Raw genomic sequence first — 25,704 nt, 5'->3', positions numbered from 1 at the left:
CACCACATGGCTCCCATTGCCTAATCACTCTCGACCTCTTCACTCTCTCTCAGCCCCCTCGCATTCACACTCTTTCCCCTCACAATCATTTATTTATTCCTCTCTTCTTCATGTTTTTTTCTCTGCATTTTGATCCCCCCCTTTTCTGATGATAGATGCAGATGTCACTTTTAAGGCCTGGAGTAACTTGTAAACACGTAGATGAGGAAGAAAAGATGGCTTCCTTTCTGCATCCTTTCTACTGAGGTCACTGCTCACCTCTCACCAATGACACCTCATCTTCTCGTGCACATACACTCTCATCAGACTAACCTGTGCTGACTGGGCAGTGTCGACCCTGGTGCTAAGAATAGAGGACAGAGGAATTGTTGACAACGGCAACGTGGATATGCTAATGTAGGTCATCAGTGTGCCACATGCAGAGGAGGAGGGGAGGGGGGAGTGGGGCAGTGGTGACATGATTGGGTGAGGGAGTGATGAGGGGTGATGGGGGAGGATGAATGGTGAGGGGGGTCGAGGGTAAGCGGTGGCAGGGGGTGAGAGAGGTCGGGGGGGCACGGGGGACTAGGCAATCGCCGTCCATCTCAAACAGACATGCTGTCTCTTACGAGAGGGACCGCCACCCTTCCCTCCCTCCCCCCACCCACCTCCTCCTTCCTCTGTGTCTCTCTCTCCTCACAGGACAGGCTGTCAGAAAGTAGACAGCACTCACAACAGTTCAGCTTGTTGTCATCGCGACCCTCCCGATGGGCCTGGACGGCTTATTAGGGGCGTGGGCCCAGGCCACCCAAAGAACAAGCCTGGTGGGTAATGTACCAGCAAATACCATTAGCAGTACCAGGACAGGAATGCACTGTAGTGGCTCTGCTGCTGCCACTGTGGGGCCACCGTGTATAATGTATCTACTGTACGCCTTCATTTAGCTCACTGAAAAGTGAAGATGTACGCCGTACTGGATGGCTGCCATTTTGCAAGCTCCAGCCCAACATAGATATTTTGTGATTATTTTGTCATTGTAAATATGGTATTGGAACTACAACAGGTTGGTGGCACCTTAATTGGGGAGGATGGGCTTGTGTTAATGACTGTAGTGGAATCAGTGGAATGGTACCAAATACATCAAACACATGGTTTCCAGGTGTTTAATGCCATTCCATTTGTTCAGTTCTGGCCATTATTATGAAAATATTTATTGTATTCGGTATGCTTACTTATTTACTTACTTACTTGCTTACTTACTCAGTTACTTGCTTACTTACTTAGTTACTTACTTAGTTATTTACTTATTTTAGTGTGTATTTCATATTTCTTATTCTTATTTCATGTGTTTTTTTCTAGTAATACTTTGTTATTGATTCCTGCGTTTGTTGGCTTTTGAGTTTGCAAGAAAGACATCTCAATCTACTTGTGCATGTGACATTAAAACATGAAACTTGTCTGTACTCATGCCCAGGGAGGGAGACAGCATGGATGAATCTCCAGTGGCAAGGGTCAAGATCATTAATCAATAGTGTTTTGCATGTATTGCATTTAACAATAAATAACATAGTCACAAATGCATAACAGCAAGCAACCCCAGCTTAAACCCCTCACGAGCAAGCAGAGATGATAAAGAGGCAACACTCGTGGGATGAGCTTTATCCACTATGGTGTTTGTTTGATATTATGTATTATTATTTATTTTTTAAATGACATGACAAAAGCCACCTCCATAGTGTCAGTTGAAAATCTCCAGTCATTCTCACTAACACATCTCCCTCTGTCCCTCTGTCACCGCCTGTCCCTGACCTGGGATTCTGCAGCACAGTCACATCTCAGGGCTAATGTAAAGAAAGTCACAGGCAGACAAGAGGAGTGGTGGTTCCAGCCCAGGCTGTCTTACTCAGGCAGGGCAGCCAGTCTCTGGATTGAGGCATTGGAGCCCCAATTAGCGTTAGCCCCAAGTGAACCTGGCGTGTCAGCAGTGCTTGGAGCAGCTCCATGCCAGGCTCCAGCCTCAGCACTTTCAACGCCGTCACCCTGCATTGGGTGGGCAGATCTGGGCCGCGTCTACTTTAAACACGTTGTCATCTATGGCCCTCAGGACCCGTGCTGATTGGGTAGCGTCACCGAGTCGACGGCTGGCGTGTGAGCCACCAGACTGTCCCCAGCCACCATGCCACCCCCCCCCCTCCCAGCATCGTACACACATACACACTCATCACCAACCTCCCCTACTTTAACAGTGTTTTTGAACCCTCTGGCCTCATCAAGCTTAGATTGGGAGATAGGGCCTAAAATACATAAACACAGACACAAATGCCAGCTTTGCTTGGAGTCCCAGTGTGGTTGTCATGGTAACAGGGCTTTTTCTTTCAAAGTCCCCTCTAATTCATGTTAATATGTAGTCAGGGTAGGGGGGGAGTGATGGAGGTGTCAGGGGAGGGGGAAGGGTGATCAAGGTCAAGGAGAATGGAGGTTGTCTGTTATGTACTTGGCTGGCAAAAGAGGGAGTCAAATGGCATATGTTTCCTGTTGGGAAATGTCCTTAAGTATGTGATGAGTAATGTTTAGGAATCAATGGGTCAAGGGCAACAGTTCAGTGTGATCTACGTTGGATTCAATGCCTTCAGGTTATAAAATACACACTCTTCCTATCAGGCCCTCTCACAAATCGGACATTCTGAATATCAGAAGGATTTGTTGACATCATACATACACACGTTTCAACATGGTTTCTATATCTTGAGGTAGGGATAAGAGGTGTACAAGTCCAATGCCTTTGAATCACAGACCATGTGTACTGTTGCATAGCTCACCATTAAAGAATCAGCAACACAGGGAGTTATGCCTTTGTGCATTTCTTATCTGGATTTCAGTTCAAAGTTATAGACAGGTGTTTCCTATTAGGACGTTGGTGGGAGGGGGAGTTCGATTGTAATGCCCCAAAACAACCGTAGCAGAGAAACATAGCCACTGTCCAGAACTAGGGCTGTGTTCACACAGGGAGTTAGATTTCACCCAGATAGGGGCCCAGATAGAGGAGACCTAAACATATGTTCAGAGGGCCGGGAACAAAAGCAGTGACACGTTAGCCTTTTCACAGAGATGACCTTTCCGCAGCTCCTACCCAGCGTTGCCTGCCACTGTCCTTTTGTCTGCCAGTAGCCCCGGGCCTGGCTCAACCCAAGCGCTAGAATTTCTCCTCATCTCCCCAAATCTCCCTTGACTAAATGTCAAGATTACACATTTCTCTGCTCGCACTGAAGGCTTTAATTAGCACTAGTGTGTGTGTGTGTGTGTGTGTGTGTGTGTGTGTGTGTGTGTGTGTGTGTGTGTGTGTGTGTGTGTGTGTGTGTGTGTGTGTGTGTGTGTGTGTGTGTGTGTGTGTGTGTGTGTGTGTGTGTGTGTGTGTGTGTGTGTGTGTGTGTATAGATATATATGTATGTAGTGTGTGTGTGTGTGTGTATACATATATATATATATAGATATATATAGAGATATTTATAGATATATCCATGTGAGCATAGGCATTTACTCTCTGTTTACCCTTGTCCCCAACACATTTTTCTACTCAATGTCCCTCTCACTCTAGGCGAGGTAAAGGGCTGACAGGGAGAGGAAGGGCAGGAGGGGTGTGAGAGGGAAACAGGAGAGAAAAGGTGAGAAGAAGACGGAGAATCAACCTTAACAGTGGCAGCTAATGTGCAAAACAGCTGACATGCCCACACACCACAGGCTCACACTGAGACCGCTTAGGCCACCAGTGGGGAATTCATACAGATGCCATTATTAATCACATCCTCCAAGGCTTTTCAAACAACACATCCAGGACAATGGAGTTGAGCTTTTCATTACATATTGCAACATGAAATTGTTTGTTAAGGCTGCTCGTTAGTCTATGCTAGGTAAAGCTCTGCCTTATCTCAGTTCACTGGTCACGAGAACCACACCCACCCGTAGCACACATTCCAGCAGGTATATCTCACTGATCATCCCCAAAGCCAGCACCTCATTTGGCCGCCTTTCCTTCCATTTCTCTGCTGCCAGTGACTGGAACGAATTGCAAAAATCGCTGGAATTGGAGACTTTTATTTCCCTCACCAACTTTAAACATCAACTATCTGAGCAGCTAACCGATCACTGCAGCTGTACATAGTCCATCTGTAAATAGCCAACCCAATCTACCTACCTCATCCCAATACTGTTTTGATTTGATTTACTTTTCTGCTCTTTTGCACACCAGTATCTCTACTTGCACATCATCATCTGCTCATTTATCACTCCAGTGTTAATCTGCTAAATTGTAATTAATCGCTCCTATGGCCTATTTATTGCCTACCTCCTCATGCCTTTTGCACACACTGTATATAGACTTTCTTTTCTCTACTGTGTCATTGACTTGTTTGTGTTATTGGCTTGTTTATTGTTTACTCCATGTGTAACTCTGTGTTGTTGTCTGTGTCACACTGCTTTGCTTTATCTTGGCCAGGTCGCAGTTGTAAATGAGAACTTGTTCTCAACTAGCCTACCTGGTTAAACAAATAAATACAAAACATTTTAAAATAAAAAAAGTCAAAAGACAGCTCTCTTCCAGTGGTTCCATTATGACAGCTGTTATTGTGTGGTTCTTTTCATCTGAGCAACCTCCCAAGATTCTATGACCAGTCTATACTTAAGCAATAAGGCCAGAGGAGGTGTGGTATATTGGCCAAACATCACAAACCCCCGAGGTGCCTTTTTGTTATTATCAACTGGTTGCCAATGTAATTAGAGCAGTTAAAATAACAGTTTTGTCATACCCGTGGTAAACGGTCTGATATACCACGGCTGTCAGAGTATAATCACCTGTATGCTGTTCTCCTGCTAGCAATAATATACCATGTGCTGTGACGGCAACATGCATCTGTCCTTAGACAAACTCCAGACCGTTGACCAACTAAATGTTCTCAGGTACTCCATATTCACTGTCCTCTTGACTCCATGTTTCAAAGTAGCTATAAAGTCTCTATTGAAGGCTCGCCTTTTCACATGATGGAGTGTGCAGTCTACATACCTGTTTTAGCTATTATCCCAGCGTAGTTGATGACTAGCCAGCCATCTGTAGCTACAGCTAAAGCCACTGTCTCAAAAGAGCATTATGACCCCGCATACAATTCAAAACCCCAAAATGTATTGAGGCCCAGCATCCTTGGGATAATGTTAATTTGGCACCATAAACTCAACCATCATACACCCCTCACCTCCCCCACCCCACTCTGAACCCCCCCCAACCCACCCCCCCCCCCATGTGGCTCCAACGGTTCACAACAGGGAAGTAAGGGGATTTCCATATTCCATCAAGGGCACCCACAACCACCACACTCCAGTCACACACTAGTTTTATGCTTGGGTTCATGAATTAGTCTCATACCGTAAGTGTATGAGATAATTCTATGCCCTGCCCATTGGCACTCCTTACTGCCCCGAGGGTATGACCTTAACTTTGGACACACTCAAAACCCCACACCATCCCCAAGTGAATGTGACGAAACATGCCACACAAGGAGTCTTCGCCACACCAACCGTGTCCCTGTTAAAAGCTCCCCCTTGACATCTAACGAAGATGTAACAATGGACAAGGGGACAGGGGCAAAATCAACCCTATCTCGGGCTGCGTGGAAGCACACTACAATGTCAAGCCAGCCAGTCCCTGGTCAAGGCTGCCCTTCTCATCAGAGCTGGAAGTCACACAGTCCCACATGACCGAGCGCACTGGACAGGTTCTGAACTGGTTTCCTCACTCCAGGGTAGTCTGTAACGAAACCCCGTGTCGCCTCTAATTAAGGCCGGCGCCCGGGCGGGGGCATAACGAGCTGATGAATAATTAGAATTGGAGGAAATTGTGCAGCCATGGTGGCAAATCTGGAGGGACAAGTGCTGAAAACAAGGCGAGTGGCATTAAGTCCACAGTCACTCAAATCTGTGAACTTGGCCAGGGGCGTTAACACTAGGCCTGTGTGAAAAGGAGAAAAACTCAAAGGACTGGTGGCAGGCTGGGCTTTTGTGACCCTGTAGGGAAGATTAGAAAGATGGATAAGATGCTGGTGATAAATGAATCCATAAATTGTCGGCGATGAAACTATATCCCTCGTTTTTGGCCTGGAGTTGGGAGAATCATAAGCAGGTTGAGTCCCGGCCTCTGTCAAGATTGATTGACAGTTTGGCAGTGAGCTCAGTAAAATTGTTTGAGGAAAATGCAGCTGTACCCTTTGTTTTAGCTTTACAGACTAGTCCGTAGTATTGTGAGGAGCCACTCCTTTTCTAGCATGATTTCCTGAAACAATAGCTTCAGCAAGTACAGTTAACTTCCAAAAGAAAGGAGATGCCAACGCAATAGGGCCTAGATTCTACACGTGTCTGGAACTCTGTTGGAGGGATGTGACACCATTCTTCCACAGGAAATTCTATAATTGGGTGTTTTGTTGATGGTGGTGGAAAACGCTGTCTCAGGCGCCTCTCTAAAATCTCCCATAAGTGCTAAATTGGGATGAGATCTGGCGACTGAGATGGCCATGGCATAAGGTTTACGTAATTTTCATGCTTATCAAACTATTCAGTTACCACTCGTGCCCTGTGGATGGGGGCATTGTCATCCTATGGGGGCATAGCCATGGTAGCCAAAATAATGGTCAAAATAATGGCCTACCCGGTGTTTTTATACATGTCTCTAAGAATTATGGGGTGCTAATTGCTTAATTAACTCAGGAACCACACCTGTGTGGAAGCACCTGCTTTCAATATACTTTCTATTCCACATTTACTCAAAGGTTTCCATTATTTTGGCAGTTACCTGTACATTTTAGGCTAAAATTGCAATTACCTGGTTGATATGTACTTGTCTCGTATTGGTCATGTGATTTACAGTGTATAATTATCCATACAGTGAGTCATGTACTGTACTTTTTGCAACATGTGAGTAATGAAAAAAACAACAATGTGATTCATCAGTGGAGCATTAAGACGTGTTTGTAATGAGGCTGAGGAGGTGTCAGCATGACACTTTTGGTCACTCCTCACGAAACACAATTGTTCATTATCATGGGAGATATGGTGGTGGGGAGTGAGGGAGGGAGCGGAGGGAGGGAGGGAGAGGGGTGACAACTCTCCTGGGGGGTGTGGGTGGATAGGTTTAGGGCAGTGGAGGGGGGATCTCTAATTAGTCCTGGCCTTCTCCAGTCACCAAGGTTGTTCACTTCCCTGGGTTATTTAACACTGTACTCGCTCTTGCTCTTTTCTCTGCCAGCTGTGGCACTTTGTCTGGCAGAGAGGCAAAACGCCTCGTACGGGCATGAAGAAGGAACAACAACGTGTGACTTGTTTGCTTTGTTGCATTGCATTTTTGTCACTGTTGACATATGTGTCTTCGTGAAAGAGCTAGATTTTATGTATAATGTGCCTTATTACCTCTTTTATGGAACAGAGTGGTGCTTTCAGACTGACATTATCTGCTAATATTATAATGTCTGACTTTCCTGTTCACTGCAGTTCTCTCTCTGCCCTTGACAGTGTATCTCTTATCTCAGCTGTACTAGGTCGAAATGAAAGCTGTTGGCAGGGAAATGGAGAATAATTAAAGCTGTCACAGTGAAATAAGTTTTATAATATAGGAAAGAATTCATGCACATCATTTTTTTTAAATAACACATTTCTAAAATGTTCAATCTCTCAGAGACTAGGTTGCATTCAAGGAAGCATTCATATAATTAACTTTCACTACGAAGATGATAAGGCTGCCTGTGCACAAGGTCAGGAAAGGAAAACAGAATTTAGAGAATTGAATGAATGCAACCTCCGGTCTACGGTTAGCTTTGTGTGTTGTAAAAACAACCCCACGTCTTCTTTCTTCAAGATAATCCTCTTTGTTGTCTTGCTCCATATGCTTCTCTCCCCATTATTCCCCTACAATTTCCAAAGCTTTTGTAACTGCGCATCCCCATGAGGATGGCCTACTTGTCTTAGGTTATACTCTATTTACACAATGACAGAAATACAAAACATTGCGTTTAAAATAATAAGCAGTCCTTGTGCAATGTGAAGCAGAAAACAGGACCAAATCATGCACCGCTAAATACGTCTTTTCCCCTTCCAAATCTCCCAACTCATTAGAACTTAATGCTGCGTTCATCATTTTGATAAGCATGAGCGTGCGGTCAATATGGGCCGGGACGCAGCACGACGAAGCAGAAGCTCGTTAGGCCACCTTTCAGAACATTTACAGAGTATTTTTAATAGAATCATGCCTCAGAGCATATTGCTGCTTCAAAAAGAGGAGTCTTTCTTTCCGTGCAGCACGTCGTATCATTAACCGCACGAGGAGGAGTGCAAAGTGTCTCACTCCCTTACTTCCCATCCTTCCCCATGTACATTAGTTCCCATGTCACATTTCATGCGTAGAGAAAGGGGAAAATTAGTTGGTTCCCCTAGCTGAATGTGGGCTTGGGGTTAAAAAGTCGAGCCTTGGGCCATCAGAGCAACGCACAACCGTGGCATTAATGTTGATGAGTACTGATCACAGACTCTGGTCGTTAGACTAATAAGACTGTATTCAAATGAACCAGGGATGTTTGCCCTTTCTCCTTTTTACCCTCCCTCCTCCTTTCTTCTCTGATAATGCATTGAAACAGGGAGTCGTATTTCAGTCAGAGGGCCTCTGCCTTATTCCGTTAACGATATAACAAATTCAATTAGGCGCTCCTTTCTAATGAATATTTATTTATCCTCCGTCAAGCGGAAGAATCTGTGTTTTGTGTGCTGTATATGGTAACCTTATTTTCTTTCTTTTTTTTAACCCAAATTGTCATTATAGTATTTACTGATTATATCAGGGAAGGAGGATTATGTTTATTTTTAACCTGGTCTCAGAGCATTTCATTTGATTCTGTCTGTAAATCCGAGACCCTCCGTTTATATAGTATGATATGTTGTGTTTTGTATGGTATGTATTCATTTGTGGATGTCCATCACCCTTTTGGTATGATATGCTATAAATTACAAGTCGTATTATGTGTTACTAATTTGCATAATGTTCAATATGTTATGAATTTGCAAACATATGATATGTTAAGAATTCTAGCTAGGTGGCTAACGTTAGCTAGGCTAGGGGTTACACGGAACCCAAACCAGCTGTGCATGTGCGCATCGTGCGCCATCGTGTATAACTGTATTTTGTCCCCCAACACCAAAAGCGATCACGATACGCAGGTTAAAATATCAAAACAAACTCTGAACCAATTACATTAATTTGGGAACAGGTCGAAAAGCTTTAAACATTTATCGCAGTTTAGCTAGTTAGCTTGCACATGCTAGCTAATTTGTCCTATTAAGCTAGCTTGCTGTTGCTAGCTAATTTGTCCTGGGATATAAACATTGAGTTGTTATTTTACCTGAAATGCACAAGGTCCTCTACTCCGACAATTAATCCACATAATAAAACAGTCAACCGAATCGTTTCTAGTCATCTCTCCTCCTTCCAGGCTTTTTCATCTTTGAACTTATATTGTAATAGGCATCTAAACTTTCATAGTATTACTACATCGGCAACACAGTTCTTCTTTCAATCACCCACGTGGGTATAACCAATGAGAAGATGGCACGTGGGTACCTGCTTCTATAAACCAATGAGGAGATGGGAGAGGCAGGACTTGCAGTGTGATCTGTGTCAGAAATAGAAAGGAGTTCTATTTTAGCCCTTGGCAACGCAGATGCTCATTGACAGTGTGGGTGCAACAATTGAATAACATAGATTTCAAAATGCATTTTGCAACGCGACGGGATCAGTGTGGTCAGCCTTTTAGGGTTTAGAGTTAAGGTTAGGGTTAAGGTTAGGAGTTAGGTTAAAGGCTTAAGATTAGGGTTAGTTAAAATGTTTAGGGTTGAGCTTGGGTTAGGGGAAGGGTTAGCTAACATGCTAAGTAGTTGGAAAGTAGCTAAAAAGGAGTAAGTATTTGAAAATGCTAAAGTTGTCTGTAATGAGATTTGAACTCACAACCTTTGAGTAGCTAGACGTTCATGTTATATGCTCAACCATCTACCCCAACCAACCTACTTGTGTTTTTTCCTTAAATAACCTTCTGTCTTATGTTACCAAACATAATATATCATATTAATTTGAGTGTCACGGATTTACATTTACTATATTACGTCTAGTCTATCAGACCAGGCTGGTATTTTAAATGGCAAACCACTATTTAAACCTTAAAACTAAAAAAAATATAACACGATAAGGGTACTCAGAGGGGGTGAATGCTCTAATTTTGTGAAAGCATTTGTGATTTTTTCATTTGTATTATTGAGTATGAAAATTTTTTGATTAGCCCTTAAGGTCTCACCATTTATTTTCCCTTTATCTCTTCTCCGTTCTCCTTTTTCCTCTTTGCTTTTAACTGTTCTGGCAAGACTCAGTAAGTCAAATTTACCACAGAAGTTGTAAAAAGTAATGTAATCTTGTTGTACATACCACAATGACTCTTAAGTGGGTGCATTCTAATCTATCACTATTTCTATGGTTTGAACTGCATCATTCAGCATCTACTTCTCTACCACTCAATCAATGAGTTGTATCGACAACGGATAATGGAGGCATATGAAAGAGAACATTCTCTGCTCATCTAGCTTATTAGAGAGCCACTTATGGCATGTATCAAACACTTCCCATACCATTAGGCTGATCTGCAGTAACTCATACCGAGGACGTTTGGAACTCATGCACTTACTGCACAAGTGTGTAAAGACGTTTGAGAAACAGTATTGATCTGGAATACAGTGTGAGCTGTATCAGTTTTACTGTATGTCTGAGGACTATTGAGTGTCAACTACTACCTACTACACAATAGCAAACAGTCAATGTCAGACTTCTATTAAAGAGACAGCTTTTGAGATGATTGCTGTGTTTCTCGCAATCCACGGGTCCTTGTTATCACTTCGAATGTTACCATGTGGTGTTTAACTACACGTGGAGGCAGTGGAAAGGTCTCAGTGGTCTCTCTGTGTTTAGGATGTGCCTGCCCTACACAAAAAGTGATCATCACAGACAGTAGCTCTGGCAGCACAGCGATCAACATGGTGCCTGCAGTGATAGGGCTCATGTCCATGTAAATGGCATGCGCTTCCACTTCTTTTCTCTCTCCGAGGATATGAGTTGCTGCAGCTCACTCGCCTGGCCAGCCCCCGGGCCCTGGTGTGATTTCTCCAGCAGACAGTGACCCTGCCAGGCCTGACTATGGACCCCAGCGACGGGGGAGCGATGGGGGAAGCGGAGCGGCTCCCTCCCACCCTGACCTTGCTGACCTGGCCTGCCGACTGGGGGACAGGGGAAAGGGAAGTGGTGGGTCGTGAACCCAGCGGTGCACAGCGGCGGTCCACAGACACTAACGTGGCCTGACGAGGGGCTATTGGAAACATATTCTCCAGGCCTATGCGATTTACTGCCGCCCACCATGACCTGATGCAGCTGAACAGGAATGGGTGACCTTTTCCTGATGCTGATGTTCCACGGAGCAACACGAGATCACTGTTTACTCACCCTGGGCCCAGCCTCCAGGGAGGAGAGAGGAGAGAGGTCTCGTTAGACCAGAGATAGCTACGGACACATTGGGCTCCCTCTGACTGATTGTCTCACTGGACTTTCTCAAGCACTGTTGTATAAGAGTACTTTTGTCTTGTACTGAGATCACAGTGGTGAGGAGTGGAGAGAACAACTTTTCCATGCCACCGAGTACAAAATCAAAGAATGGGAAATAAACTGTTTTAGCTATGCTTTGGTAAAAACATATATATTAACCAGGTGTTTTGAATCATGAGAAGGTCGGACATAACGAAGCGTTTGATGTGTCTATGCTTGAAATCCTTTTGATATTAAGTAGAAGACAGATACATGTCATTGAGGACATCTTCTTTCTTGAAGTCCCTGGCCTGTGTTGTAATTTGTACTTGTGTTTGTTTGTTTGAAGGGTTCTCTGTTTTCATGTGAGGACAAGGAAGCTCTTGGTCAAAGGGGATTTATTCAGTGGGATGAACCACAGTTCTGTAATCTCCCATCTGGATACTGTAAATCAACTGTCTGTATACCCTCAACTCCACACACAGACAGATTTACACTGCTAACAATTTATCACAACAATCGCGTAATTTCAAAGACCAAGACGATAACCTCTTGGAGAGAGGAATCGGAGGCTGTGAGTTGTAGATTTATCTTCATTATGAATTATATTCCTGATGCATTTGTACTCCATAACTCCTGTTGCGTGAGAGACAACGGTATCGTCTGGTGACACCTAGGCGTTGACGGGTTGTTGTCCGTTTCGCGCTGTTTCCTAGTCCTCTGCCTCTGTATTGTATCTACATCTCTCCTCATCTGTTGTCGAGCCCAAGGCAATTGCCTGGAACATTTGCAGTTGTTGAAACCAGCAGTACAGGCCGTGCCATTATTCTACAGAGACTCCCCTCACTATTCTCCTCCACATGTTTCATGGAAAGATTTAAGCGGTTCGCCCTTCTAGTTGGTCTGCGACTGTTTTTCTTTCTATTCCCTGGGTAAAGTTCTAGGTCATGACTTAATGGTCCACGTCGCTCCATGCGCTGAGTCAGAACTTGAGTGTTAGGTTTTGTAGAATGACCCGTGGCGGCAGGGGAACAGACATCTAACATGCAGGTTAAGTGACAGGGAGTGCACAATAAGGTCAGCATCAGCACGTCACCCTTCTAGACCTCTCAGGAGGTAAAGCGCCAGAACAAGCACATTTCAAATGCTTGCAGATGTGTCTGGCTCAATATTTCACTGACAAACAATTGGCACGTGCTGCACTTCATAGAGCCACCGGTCACTTCTAATCTGCATCTTACAGCCAAGAAGTTCCCAACACATCCCCGGTGGAAGTATGAATGTAATGTTGAATATTTCTCAGGTTAATGTGTAGGCCTATCATATGCAATTGGAAAGGTTGGATTTATAGATTTTGTGTGGATTATTTATATACTGTGTTAGTTGGAGTAAATTATAATATTTAACCATGCTACTTCTGCATATACTAGTTACCAAACATAACTAAATTCAATCAAACACAAATATTCTGGTTTTCTGCCGTAGCCTATGGGTATGATTATACCAATTCCTTGTGAACTCTGCAAGGCACAAAGTCTGTTTGAATAGTTGCTCTATCATGTAGATGACAACACAAAAGAGGGCGTGATTCGAGGGCAGAAAATCGCACCTGTCCCCCTTCTCCCCCCTTATCTCCCCACTCTCTACCCCTTCTCTCCCCCATCTTCTCTCTGCATGTATCTCCAGAAAGTAATTCTACCTGACCTAAAGGAGCTGTTGAAATGGGTCTGAAGTGCAGGAATCTGAGCCTGCTTCTTTCAGGTATGGAGGTGGCAGATCTTCTACAGGCCAATTACAGCATGTCATCAACCTGGACTCAGGGATAGACGTAACATAGTCAATGTAAATCCTGAAACACTCCAATTTAGTATGATATGTTACGTTTAGTATGGAATGTATTAATTTGTGGATGTCAATCATCCATTTCATATGATACGTATGTTACGAACTACAATACGCACAATATGTTATGAATTTGCGAAACATATATGTTACAAGTTCAAATTTGTTGTGGTTCATTTTAGCCAGGCTAGAGGTTAGGGTTAGAGGTTAAGTTTAGGGTTAAGGATATGATTAAGGTTAACGGTTAAGATTAGGGTTAGGGGAAGGGTTAGCTAACATACTAAGAAGTTGCAAAGTAGCTAATTAGCTAAATTGCTAAAGTGCCCATCAAGAGATTTGAACACGCAACTTTTGGGTTGCTAGACAATCACTTTATATGTGCACCCATCCACTCAGACCAACAACCCCACATTTTTGCCTGTCTTATGTCACACTACCAAAGGTAACATATCATACCCATTTAAATGTCCTGGATTTACATGTATTATCATAGACTATGTCAAGTCTATGAGACCAGGCTGGCGTCACCCCAAACAGCCAGGGCTTGGCCTCGGAGCCTCCCCAGTCATCATCAAACTGTGCCACACCCTAAGATGTCTGAGAGGTGTTGGAGGAGAGTAGGGCCCTTCCTGACAAAATAATACAACGCCTCACCTCTGTGTGAAAATAAGAGGAGAGGCCATCCGATCTGGCTCCAGTCCCTGCCTATGACACACGCGTGTGAATGCCAAGTACAGCTGGCTAGGTACACACACACGTACACATGTACACAGACACATGCACACAGACCAAACTGTTTCCCTGGGCTGGTGAAAGCATTAGATATAGTATTGATGATTTTATTTTTCCGGGAGAGCCTTCTGTGCACTTTAGACAATGAGGCCTGAAATCTGAAAAAGGCAGAGAAGAAAGACGGCTGGATGGAGGGGTAAAGGAGGAGCTAGCTTGAAAACTCAAAGGTGAGGCTGAAGATCTATCCATCAATGTGCCGTAAAGAATCTGTCAATATATATGTATTTTTTCGACATCAGCGTCTTTTCTTGCCCGTTTTTTGCGTGATTGCGTGCACCTATTGATTGACAAGTGGCTCCAGAGCCACTCAGGCCTCTTAAAATGCCATGACAGGGCTTCAGGTTTCAGCCACAGTCCTCAGGCCCCCCTATTGTCTGTCTCTCCCCGGCTGGCTCCAGTAAGGCCCGCCCAGCCTCTCCATTCACGTTCATTGCATTGTGTTGCTCCTCCAGCACCTTGCCAGCCGCTACTAGCTCCTACAGGCCCCAGCAAGGTGGGGCTGACAGTATCATCCTGACAGGAACATGGCTGTCTATTCATAGGTTGCACCTTCGTGATAAGCCCAAAAGTCGTGATAAGCCCAGTCATTCTTAACTGAGGATAATGACTGTTTTGTCTAAATTACACTATAGTGGCCTGGAATTGCGATGACACTGCTAAAGTAGGCAAACATTTTGTAGGCAACCAACCACATTACCATCGTAAAATTATCGTCAAATTGACTTTAGATGGACGGCAATGTTGTCATTAGCTAGCAAAGTTTGTCAAAAAAATAGCTAGCAATGCTAACATTACCTAGCTAAAATCCGGGTTCTCCCCTCATCTTAGCAAGCTAGCTAATGCTATACTGCATCTAAAGTCAATCTGGCGACATCAAAATAATGACAAAAGGTTTTCCTACAACTATAATATTTGAAATGACATTGTATTTCCAAGCCACTCTAATGAACTTTCCATTAAATCTTCATCAGCGCTCATTGACAATGAATTGAGTACAATTCTCAGAAGGGCATCAGTCCTAAAATGAATGTTTGGGATGTTTAATTAAGGACCCTTGGAAGATTAGTCCAAATTAGGACAATTAAAAAAAAATCTAAACAATCTAAACAATATTGTTGCGAAACATGTAACACATGAATATATACGGGTGGGCTTTCGTCATGGCAGCCATTCTTAAAAGACTTCTCCTTCTCTACGTTCTTTGGTCTTCAGTGTTGACATTCTCCCCAGTCATTATCGATTCACCTTTTATATACATTTGCATGCTGTGATATTTGTGTTGGGTATATTATTATTTGGGTATATTAGCTAGCTATTACACTTGCTGTGTGAAAGGCCTGGATCATGTGTATCTACATAACACAAATTCTGTAGATTCCAACTGTAAAAATAAAATAAAATCAACATTAATAAATAAAACGTTTAATGAATGAATTTTTGTAAATTAATATGCTACACATTTTTTACGTTTTCATTTTTCACTACATTTTCATTTTTTTCTAAAGTGTATCTTGGCCAAGCGAAAGTGAGCATGGATCTAAAACCATGTCAATCACACAGACAGTCTTGCTGTGTCTCCCTCCTCTGTGTAAAGGCTCTAACCCATGTCTTCATTAGGCTGAGTTGTTATAGAGCCACATCCCACTATCATGTCTTATCCAGAGAATGCATGTAATGAAATGTACCCTAAATCAGGACAGGGGTTGAGAGGTTAAGAAGAGCATGACACGAGGTCAGGCCCATATAACCCTCCCAGAACAGAATGAAAAGAAAAGCCCACCTTTGTCCCGGCAGCCCAGGGGGTCAAGGGTTAGGGTAAGGAGGTCAGTATCACTGGGAAGCCACGGCCCCTCTGGTCTTATATATTATGGCATCGAAATCGAAGCACCCCAAAAAACGAATGTTTTTTTACTGCCAGGGTTCAGGAGAGTGCAAGGTGACATTACTCGCTGCCCCGTAATCGGGGTAAAAAGAAGTCTGGGGCGGCAGGCGCACACCTCAGAGGTCAGAGGCAAACAACTGGCACCTGTGACATGACGGTGCTGTGTGTGTGTGTGTGTGTGTGTGTGTGTGTGTGTGTGTGTGTGTGTGTGTGTGTGTGTGTGTGTGTGTGTGTGTGTGTGTGTGTGTGTGTGTGTGTGTGTGTGTGTGTGTGTGTGTGTGTGTGTGTGTGTGTGTGTGTGTGTGTGTGTGTGTGTGTGTGTGTGTGTGTGTGTGTGTGTGTGTGTGTGTGTGTGTGTGTGTGTGTGTGTGTGTGTGTGTGTGTGTGTGTGTGTGTGTGTGTGTGTGTGTGTGTGTGTGTGTGTGTGTGTGTGTGTGTGTGTGTGTGTGTGTGTGTGTGTGTGTGTGTGTGTGTGTGTGTGTGTGTGTGTGTGTGTGTGTCTGTGTGTATGTGTGTGTGTGTGTGTGTGTGTGTGTGTGTGTGTGTGTGTGTGTGTGTGTGTGTGTGTGTGTGTGTGTGTGTGTGTGTGTGTGTGTGTGTGTGTGTGTGTGTGTGTGTGTGTGTGTGTGTGTGTGAGAGAGAGAGAGTGAGGGCCCGGCGGCATGCAGTAAAAAATCTTTGAGTGGACAAATTGGATTCCTTGCCTGAGCGTCTGCTAATATGTATTTATAAATATGACATACGCTCGCATATGCTAAGGTGGGTACGTTTGTCTGTTATCAGAGTTAAGTGCTATTTGCTCACAGTGCTATTATTCTTAATGGCATTATGTGGGATGCAGGCAGGGGTTGGAGAGGTGTGTGTGTGTGTGTGTGTGTGTGTGTGTGTGTGTGTGTGTGTGTGTGTGTGTGTGTGTGTGTGTGTGTGTGTGTGTGTGTGTGTGTGTGTGTGTGTGTGTGTGTGTGTGTGTGTGTGTGTGTGTGTGTGTGTGTGTGTGTGTGTGTGTGTGTGGCTCTGAGGTAGTGGCTGCTGGTTTCAATATTGAATGGGTATTAATGCCTGGATGGAAGCACTGGGAGTTGATTGAGAGTTATGGCATTGTCACCTGAGGTATGAACAATAACAATGTCATATGTTGAAAACAGTTGCATTTGGAAAGTGTTCAGACCCCTTGACTTTTTCCACATTTTGTTACGTTACAGCCTTATTCTAAAATGGATAAAATTACATTTTTTCCTTATCAATCTACACACAATACCCCATATTGACAATGTGAAAACATGTTTTTAGAATGTTTGCAAATGTCTCACAACTAAAAAACAGGAATACCTTATTTGCACAAGTATTCAGTCCCTTTGCAATGAGACTCGAAATTCAGCTTAGGTGCATCCTGTTTCCATTAATCATCCTTGAGATGTTTCTACAACATGATTGGAGCTACGGGACAAGATTGTGTCGAGGCACAGATCTGGGGAAGGGTACCAAAACATTTCTGCAGCATTGAAGGTCCCCAAGAACACAGAATTCAACATCATTCTTAAAAGTTTGGAACCACAAAGACTCTTCCAAGAGCTGGACGCTCGGCCAAAATGAGCAGTCGGGGGAGAAGGGCCTTGATCAGGGAGGTGACTAAGAACCCGATGGCCACTCTGACAGAGCACCAGAGTTCCTCTGGAGAGATGGGAGAACCTTCCTGAAGGACAACCATCTCTGCAGCACTCCACCAATCAGGCCTTTATGGTAGAGTGGCCAGATGGAAGCCACTCCTCAGTAAAAGGCACATTATAGCCCTGGAATTTCGCAAAAGGCACCTAAAGGACTCTGAGGCCATGAGAAAGAAGATTCTCTGGTCAGATGAAACCAAGATTGAACTCTTTGGCCTGAATGCCAAGCATCACATCTGGAAGAAACATGGCAGCATCCCTACGGTGAAGCATTGTGGAGTTTCGAAGTGCATCGAAGTGGCGGCATCATGCTGTGGGGATGTTTTTCAGAGGCAGAGACTGGGAGACTAGTCAGGATTGAGGGCAAGATGAATGGAACAAAGTACAGAGAGAACCTGCTCCAGAGAGCTCAGGACCCCAGACTGGGGAAAAAGTTCACCTTACAACACGACAACAACCCAAAGCACACAGCCAAGACAACGCGGGAGTGGGTTCGGGACAAGTCTCTGAATGTCCTTGAGTGGCCCAGTCAAAGCCCGGACTTGAACCCGATCAAACATCTCTGGAGAGACCTGACAATAGCCCTGCAGCGACTTTCCCCATCTAAGCTGACAGAGATTGAAAGGATCTGCAGAGAAGATTGGGAGAAACTCCCCAAATACTGTTTCGCCAAGCTTGTAGTGTCATACCCAAGAAGACTCGAGGCTGTAATCGCTGCCAAAGGTGCTTGAGTATAGGACTGAGTACTGAGCATAAGATCTGTATACTTGTGTAAATGTGATATTTCAGTTCTACATTTTTTATAAATGTGCAAAAACATCTAAAAACCTGTTTTTGCTGTGTCATTATGGGCTATTGTGTGTAGACTGATGAGGGGGAATAACAATTTAATCCATTTGAGAATAAGGCTGTAACGTAACAAAATGTGGAGAAAGTCAAGGGGTCTGAATACTTTCCGAATGCACCGTAAACTATGTAAGACCTTGTTTTGACTGTATGGACTGAAGTACTGTAGTATCTGGAACAGAATCATTGGACTAACATGGTTATGAGATCAGCACAGTGCGGTAAGTGTAAAGGGAACAGTAGTTTGTTGACTCAAAATTAGTCCCCTAGTAGATACAAAACCTCCAAAGGATTAGAATGACAATGTCTTATTTTGGGGCCTAATTAGGTGAAAAAAAGCCAGACTGTCCCGTTGTTAAACATCAAGGCAGAATCAGACATCTACAGTCCTAACTCAAGACAGGTCTGTCCTGTCTCCATTCACTTCAGGCCCAGGGAGAGCCCACTCACTCCTTTATCTCCAACCCTGCCTCTGTATGACTGTGTGAGACAGTCTGCGCATCTCAGACAGCCGTGGGTCATCGCAGGCGTCACTCAGGCAATACCACAGCTGGCTATAAATCACTAGCAGGGCCCACAACACAATCAGTGAGTGGCATATCTAACATCTAAGCAAAGTTTAATGACTCTCATAAAGGTTTATGAGTATTCCTCTCCATGGAACATGGGGCGGTCTCGAGGCTATCTGTATCTAAAGATACCTATCAATGTTCCTTATCAAACACATTGCAGGGGAGATATACGGTCTGGAGCTGGCTGTAATGAAGCAAATAAGGATTCTGCTCCGGTCACCAGAATGATTGGACCCATATGCCCTATTGGAAGAGATATTGGTTCCATGATATCTGTATGTGTCTGGGCTCTACCTCGACCTCGAAATGGTTGTGTCTATAAGGGAAAGCGCACTTTGATAAGAAACGAACAAGGTGTGAAAATTTTGTTTTTATGTCCTCAACACAAGTCAAACGTTGTGTGCGGGAGTTTGGCCAGATCGATGTGGCATAGAATAATCAGAGAGTACACTTTGTCCACCACCACTCCCACTTTGTAAACACTTGAAATAGATAATAGAAAAGTGTTGAGTGTTTGTGTGCCTTCTGTCAGAGAAGTGCACTACTCCCCATTAATATGAGCTGTTGAGTGGAACTCTTAATGTGATGAGATCGCTCTATTTACCGCCTTTTAGCAGCATTTCAGACTCCATCAGCTTTAAAACATCACATTAAATAATTGAATAAACATTTCCTTTCACCGTCTTAATTCTGAAAGCTATTATGCAAATGCTTCCATTGACACATTTCACTTTACGCATTTACTATAAGCAGCCGAGTCACAGATAGCATTTTATCCTAGTTGCGTTTAAGTTATTGTATGGCGATAACAGACGTTACATCCACTCTAATCACTGGGCTTTGTTTTACATAGAAAAATTGTGATTTTAGGGGAGCCACCAAACCTGTCACCTCGTCTTTATCCACCACCGTCATGCATCCAGACATTGTGGTCTGGGGTATCCAGGGTCCGGAGGCTAGGCAGGTAAGCCTCCCTTGGGCCCTTGGCCCCTGGGCAGTAGAGCAGATGGAAGGGTGGGTGAGGGTGCAGGGGGGTGGTTGGGGTGTTAGTGGGGGGGGGGACTAGCGTCAGTCTAATTAGGCTGTCAACACTGGTGTGATAAGGAGCAGACAGATGACAGGAGGTGTGCGAGGCCGGCTGGAGACAGCCTTATCTACAGGGTGGAGAGAGGTAGCGGCCACCCGGCTTCCTCACACAACACTCCCCCCACCCTGAAGAGGGAGGGCAGGAGGGAGGGAGCTGATCACCTGTGAGTCACCGCCCCTGCCCCCGCAATATACCTACACACACGTACACACAAACGCACACATCAACACTCTCTCTCAAACACACGCACACACAGACACGCTGGGTGTCAAAGGCTCACTTAGTCACCCATGAGGTCTCAGTGCCACCTTGTGTATGGAGGTGTTTCTATACCTCCTTTAGCAAAGAAATGCTAGCAGTTCCATTGCTGGCTGTGTTTGTATGCGTGTGCGTGCGTGTATGAATGGCCCTGAACTCCTGACACTATATTTATGTCAAGATTGCTGATCTGGAAGATCATTATGATAGACAGAAAGAGAATAATATCTCGCTAATGATTGTGAACTAAAAATTCTTCCATGATATCGCCTTGATATTCTTCTCAATACAGAAACCACCACAGCAAAGTACAACAGCAAAGACCTTGTCTGGTTTCACTCATCATATTTCAAAAAATACAAAAAAGCACAAAAGGATGGAGAGAAGGAGGGAGGAAGAGAGAGAGACATCTCTCTGCAGTGTCCATGGTACTGTTCAGGATGAGCCGAGGGTAAACTTTATGACCATCTTCCTGTGTTTCTGTTTCAATACGGGACATTTATGGACATATTAGGCCCGGGAGTGAAACATCCAGAAAATAAAATCAAAAATCCATCCTCTGCCGTGCCGGGGTGCATATCAGAGAGCTCTCTTCCTGAGGGCTGTCTATGTGTGAGAGCGACTCTGGCTCCTGGCTGTCTGCGCCTCTCTCCCCGCACACACTGCACACCACATTATTTTTAACCCACTGCCTCCAAGAGGAAGCTGGAGACGTTTGGCCTCTGAAGTCCAGCACAATAAGCCTACACACGCCCTCCCTCCACCACTTCTGTTGCCTACACACACACACACACACACACACACACACACACACACACACACACACACACACACACACACACACACACACACACACACACACACACACACACACACACACACACACACACACACACACACACACACACACACACACACACACACACACACACACACACACACACACACACTCTTTACCTAGAACCCTCCCTCCTCTCCCCCAGCTCCTGTCTGTGCGTAGTGTAGTGGTGCTGGCTGTCCATGTCATGTCAGAGCTAAGGGTCACTCTGGGTCAGTAGGCTGTAAATGAAGTGACATTAATTACAGTAAACACAGTAACATCACCTCCAGGCCGCTGTGGGGGGGGGTGGTGGGGTCCGCTTAATTCACGGAAAGGGAGGTCCCTCCAACCAACGGTCAGCCAGCACAGTTGATTTGAAAAGCACTAGGCTCTTTATTTGCTTGTGTTCTTCATAATCATCACGGCCAGGGTGTGTATAGTAAAATGGCCTCATCCATGTTCTCCACTTCCTTCTTCAGAACACCTCGTTATGAATCACCGGATTGCTGTTTTGTTTCTGGGTTATGAACCCACAAAGGTGACATAAAAGGTGCAATATGTAGAAATTGCTCCACCATTTCCTGGTTGCTAAAATTAAAATAATTAAAATAGCCTAATTTCAGTTTATGTGACAAAACAAGCAAGTGTAGAGAATCATTATACCATCTAAACCGCTGTGAAATCTGTTTTCAATAACCAAAAATATTGTATTTTCAGCTGTTTGAAGATGGTGTACCGAACTGAAAGTAAAAGACGCAAAAACAAAACTTAAGAACAGGAAGCATAGAAAAGTGCACATAGAACATATCTACCACTTCCTAGACTTGCTTTCAATGAGAATGACAGATATGTTACTCATATGAATTTGGTCGGGTTGCCCAACAAGTTACAAATTGCAGCTTTAGTTAACACCATCATAGCTGTTGAAGTTGATCATCCTATTTAGGCTTTATTTTGGTGCCTTATAGCTCTCTAGTGTAAACGAGACATCACCTGTCATCTGGACCTCATCCCTGATGAAACACCCAGTGTTGCCTGGCATGCCCCCCGCCCCCATTTACTTTTACTAAACTACATGTATATGTACTTTTTAGTCCCATATATTTTCTCTGACACCCAAAAGTACTCATTGCATTTCCAATGCTCAGGCAGGACATCAATAAGGTCCAAAACACACACCTATCAATATAACAACTTGTCATCCCCACTGCCTCTAATCTGACAGATTCACTAAACACAAATTCTGCATTTGTAAATTATTATCTGATTTGCTTAATATAAGGAATTTAATGTATAGCATTTACTTACTCTTTTTACTTTTATTTAAGTACGACAATCGAGTACTTTTTCCACCACTGTACTTTAGTCCATTTTAAACTAGATCATTTTAGACTTTTACTCAAGTAGAATTTTCCTGGGTGACTTTCACTTTTACTTGAGTCATTTTCTATTAAGGTATCTTTACTTTTACTCAAGTATAACAATTTAGTGTTTTTCCCACAACTGTTATCATGGCAAGTCTAGTTGTTCCTAGATTTTTTTGAGTCGTGTTCGGGATAATTTTTGCATTTTACCTAACCCTTTTCCTAACCTTAAGCTAATTCTCCTAACCTGGAACGTTAATTATCCTAACCTGCTACAAAAATTCACTTTTGCTAGTGAATACCGGCTGATATGCCCTGAGAACATGCTTGGTTCCACTAATGCGATGCAGCCCCTCTAAAGACACAGCTATTGAAATCAGATTACAGATGGCGGAGTCCTGGTTGGCTAGCACCACAACTACCATAAACAGTTTGGCCTTGAATACATACACCTCCTCTCTGGTGGGGAGAATTAAGGGGAGAGAGAGAATGACGATCAACCAGGAGAGAACTGAAGAGTGACGGATGGGGGAAAATTGAATGTAATTAACTCCAGTTCTTCTTGTCTGAATCGATGAGATGAGGGGTCACAGGCACAAGCTCACATTGCATTCTCTTATATACACAGTCTCTCTCTCTCTCTCTCTCTCTCTCTCTCTCTCTCTCTCTCTCTCTCTCTCTCTCTCTCTCTCTCTCTCTCTCTCTCTCTCTCTCTCTCTCTCTCTCTCTCTCTCTCTCTCTCTCTCTCTCTCTCTCGCACACGGTTGGTCTCACTCTCTCTCTCTTACCTTTCCTTTCTTGCACTCTCTTTCTCTCTCTCACTTTCTTACAGAGTGACAGTTAGATACATGTAATGTAACAGACACTAGTAGAAGGTGATCTTTAGCCAACATTATTTCTCCAAATGTTATCATTCATTTTTTATGCTGAATTTTATCCGTCCCCAGTTGTCCAAATGAAGAAAAATTGTTGACATCCTGTTTCACAGTCTATCCACCGGAGAAACAGTGTGTATCAAACCACCCTGAAAGTGCTTGCTCAATTGTTCTTGTACTTGAAAGTCAGCAAAGCTTTGTCAGGCCTGTCGCATATAGCCTTTATCTTCTTCACACACTGCCCAGTATTTTTAGCCGCTGTCACAGATGCATGTTCCGGTGATTCTTGAGAGAACTCTCTATCTTCAGGCCCCCATTGTATTTTTAGACAAAGGTGAAAAATGGCTGACCCTGACCGGGCATTATATAAAGGACTTTCCCCATGTCGGACATGGCCAGCCAGAGGAGGGAAGAGGTGAGAGGGTCCTAGTGGCTGGGCTAGCTGGGGTGGCTAGGGTTGCCTGGGTCAGGTGATAGTGGTTTCTCTTAAACCGTGAAAGCTGGATGGTGCCTCTCTGACCCACTGTATCACTGTGGAGGGACCTATGGTTCTGGGAGGAACAATGAGTTAGCACTGCTGGGCTTCTGAGCTGCTGAGTGAGGATCCGACACTATTTATAATGACCCCAGGTCCACATCCCCCCGGCAGAGGCACAGGCCTGCTCAGTTCAAAAGAGGGAAGAATTCCAGGAAGCCGCCAGAGAGGAGATACTCTCTCCCTCTTCCCTCCCATAACCAAGATGGAAGGTGTGTGTGTGTGTGTGTGTGTGTGTGTGTGTGTGTGTGTGTGTGTGTGTGTGTGTGTGTGTGTGTGTGTGTGTGTGTGTGTGTGTGTGTGTGTGTGTGTGTGTGTGTGTGTGTGTGTGTGTGTGTGTGTGTGTGTGTGTGTGTGTGTGTGTGTGTGTGTGTGTGTGTGTGTGTGTGTGTGTGTGTGTGTGCGTGCAAGAGTACCAGACTGTACTAAATGTGACTGCATTTTTGTGAGTCATAGAAAGTAAATTCATCAATATCAAATCATACCGGTAAACCATTAATGACCAAATGAGTTTTCATTAAGAGTTAATTCACCTGAAATGAAGCTGAAGATGAAAACTGCATTAATACGCTGGGCATCAAAACATCAGTGTCTCCTCATGTCTCCCTAAGGAGCTAGGAAGCACGAGTCAAATGTGTCCACAGCTGGGGCACAAGACAGAGCGGGCCCAGGCCATTTCTCACAATCGCTCTGATAAGGAAGTGAATAAAAATGATCTGAATGAGATGCCATCCAATTAGTGATTTGACGATGGCAAAACACTGGAGCAGAAGATGCCGTGTGGTCTTGAGGTCCCTCTTGAGCGGGGTGGTCCTTTTCACGTACCCCCACCCTCTATCAGGTGAGGCGCCATGGTGGAGCCTTTTGCCAGGGTCTGTGTGTGTGTGTGTGTGTGCACGTGCGCATGTGTGTGTGTGTGCATGTGTGTGTGTGTGTGTGCGAGTGCGTGTGTGTGCGAGTGCGTGTGTGTCTTTCTCTTTGTGTCCAAGCGTGCATGAGGATGTGTGCGTGTGTGTATGTGCGTGTGTGTGTGTGTGTATCCACGTTGGCGAGGGGGCTCAGGTTCGGCTAGCCAAGTAACAGATACAGGGGACATTCCACAGAGAGAATTCCATTCAGGCTCTTAATTAGTTTTTTTCTAGTTAGTTCTGAGTAGGAAAATCTGGGGGGGGGCTGAAAGGGGGGATTTGAGAGGAAAACAGTCAAGTCCTCCACTCCAAACCATGTTCGACGGCCGTGTTTCATTTCCTGGAGCCTGTCGTGGTTCCTCTTAAATAGCATTACCTGTTGAAGCCAGTTAAATCACCAGCGCCCTGATTAGAGAGAGAGACCCAGGACCCAGGGCCCGCTCGCAAGTACGACTTTACTTTAATTCAATTTATCTTTATAAACATACACATCTGCGACTGATTTGCCACACATTTTCTAGATGTATTTTACTACTTTGACAGAAAGTTTGTCTCCATTTACCTTCGCTTAAGCCTTCTTCCCCTCCAAAACACTCTGTATCTGGATATTGATCACTTACCTCAGTCTAGGTTAAAGAA

The sequence above is a fragment of the Oncorhynchus gorbuscha genome, linkage group LG20 (genome assembly GCF_021184085.1).
Source record: "Oncorhynchus gorbuscha isolate QuinsamMale2020 ecotype Even-year linkage group LG20, OgorEven_v1.0, whole genome shotgun sequence".
NCBI lineage: Eukaryota > Metazoa > Chordata > Actinopteri > Salmoniformes > Salmonidae > Oncorhynchus > Oncorhynchus gorbuscha.
Note: the sequence above shows the minus strand (reverse complement) of the source record.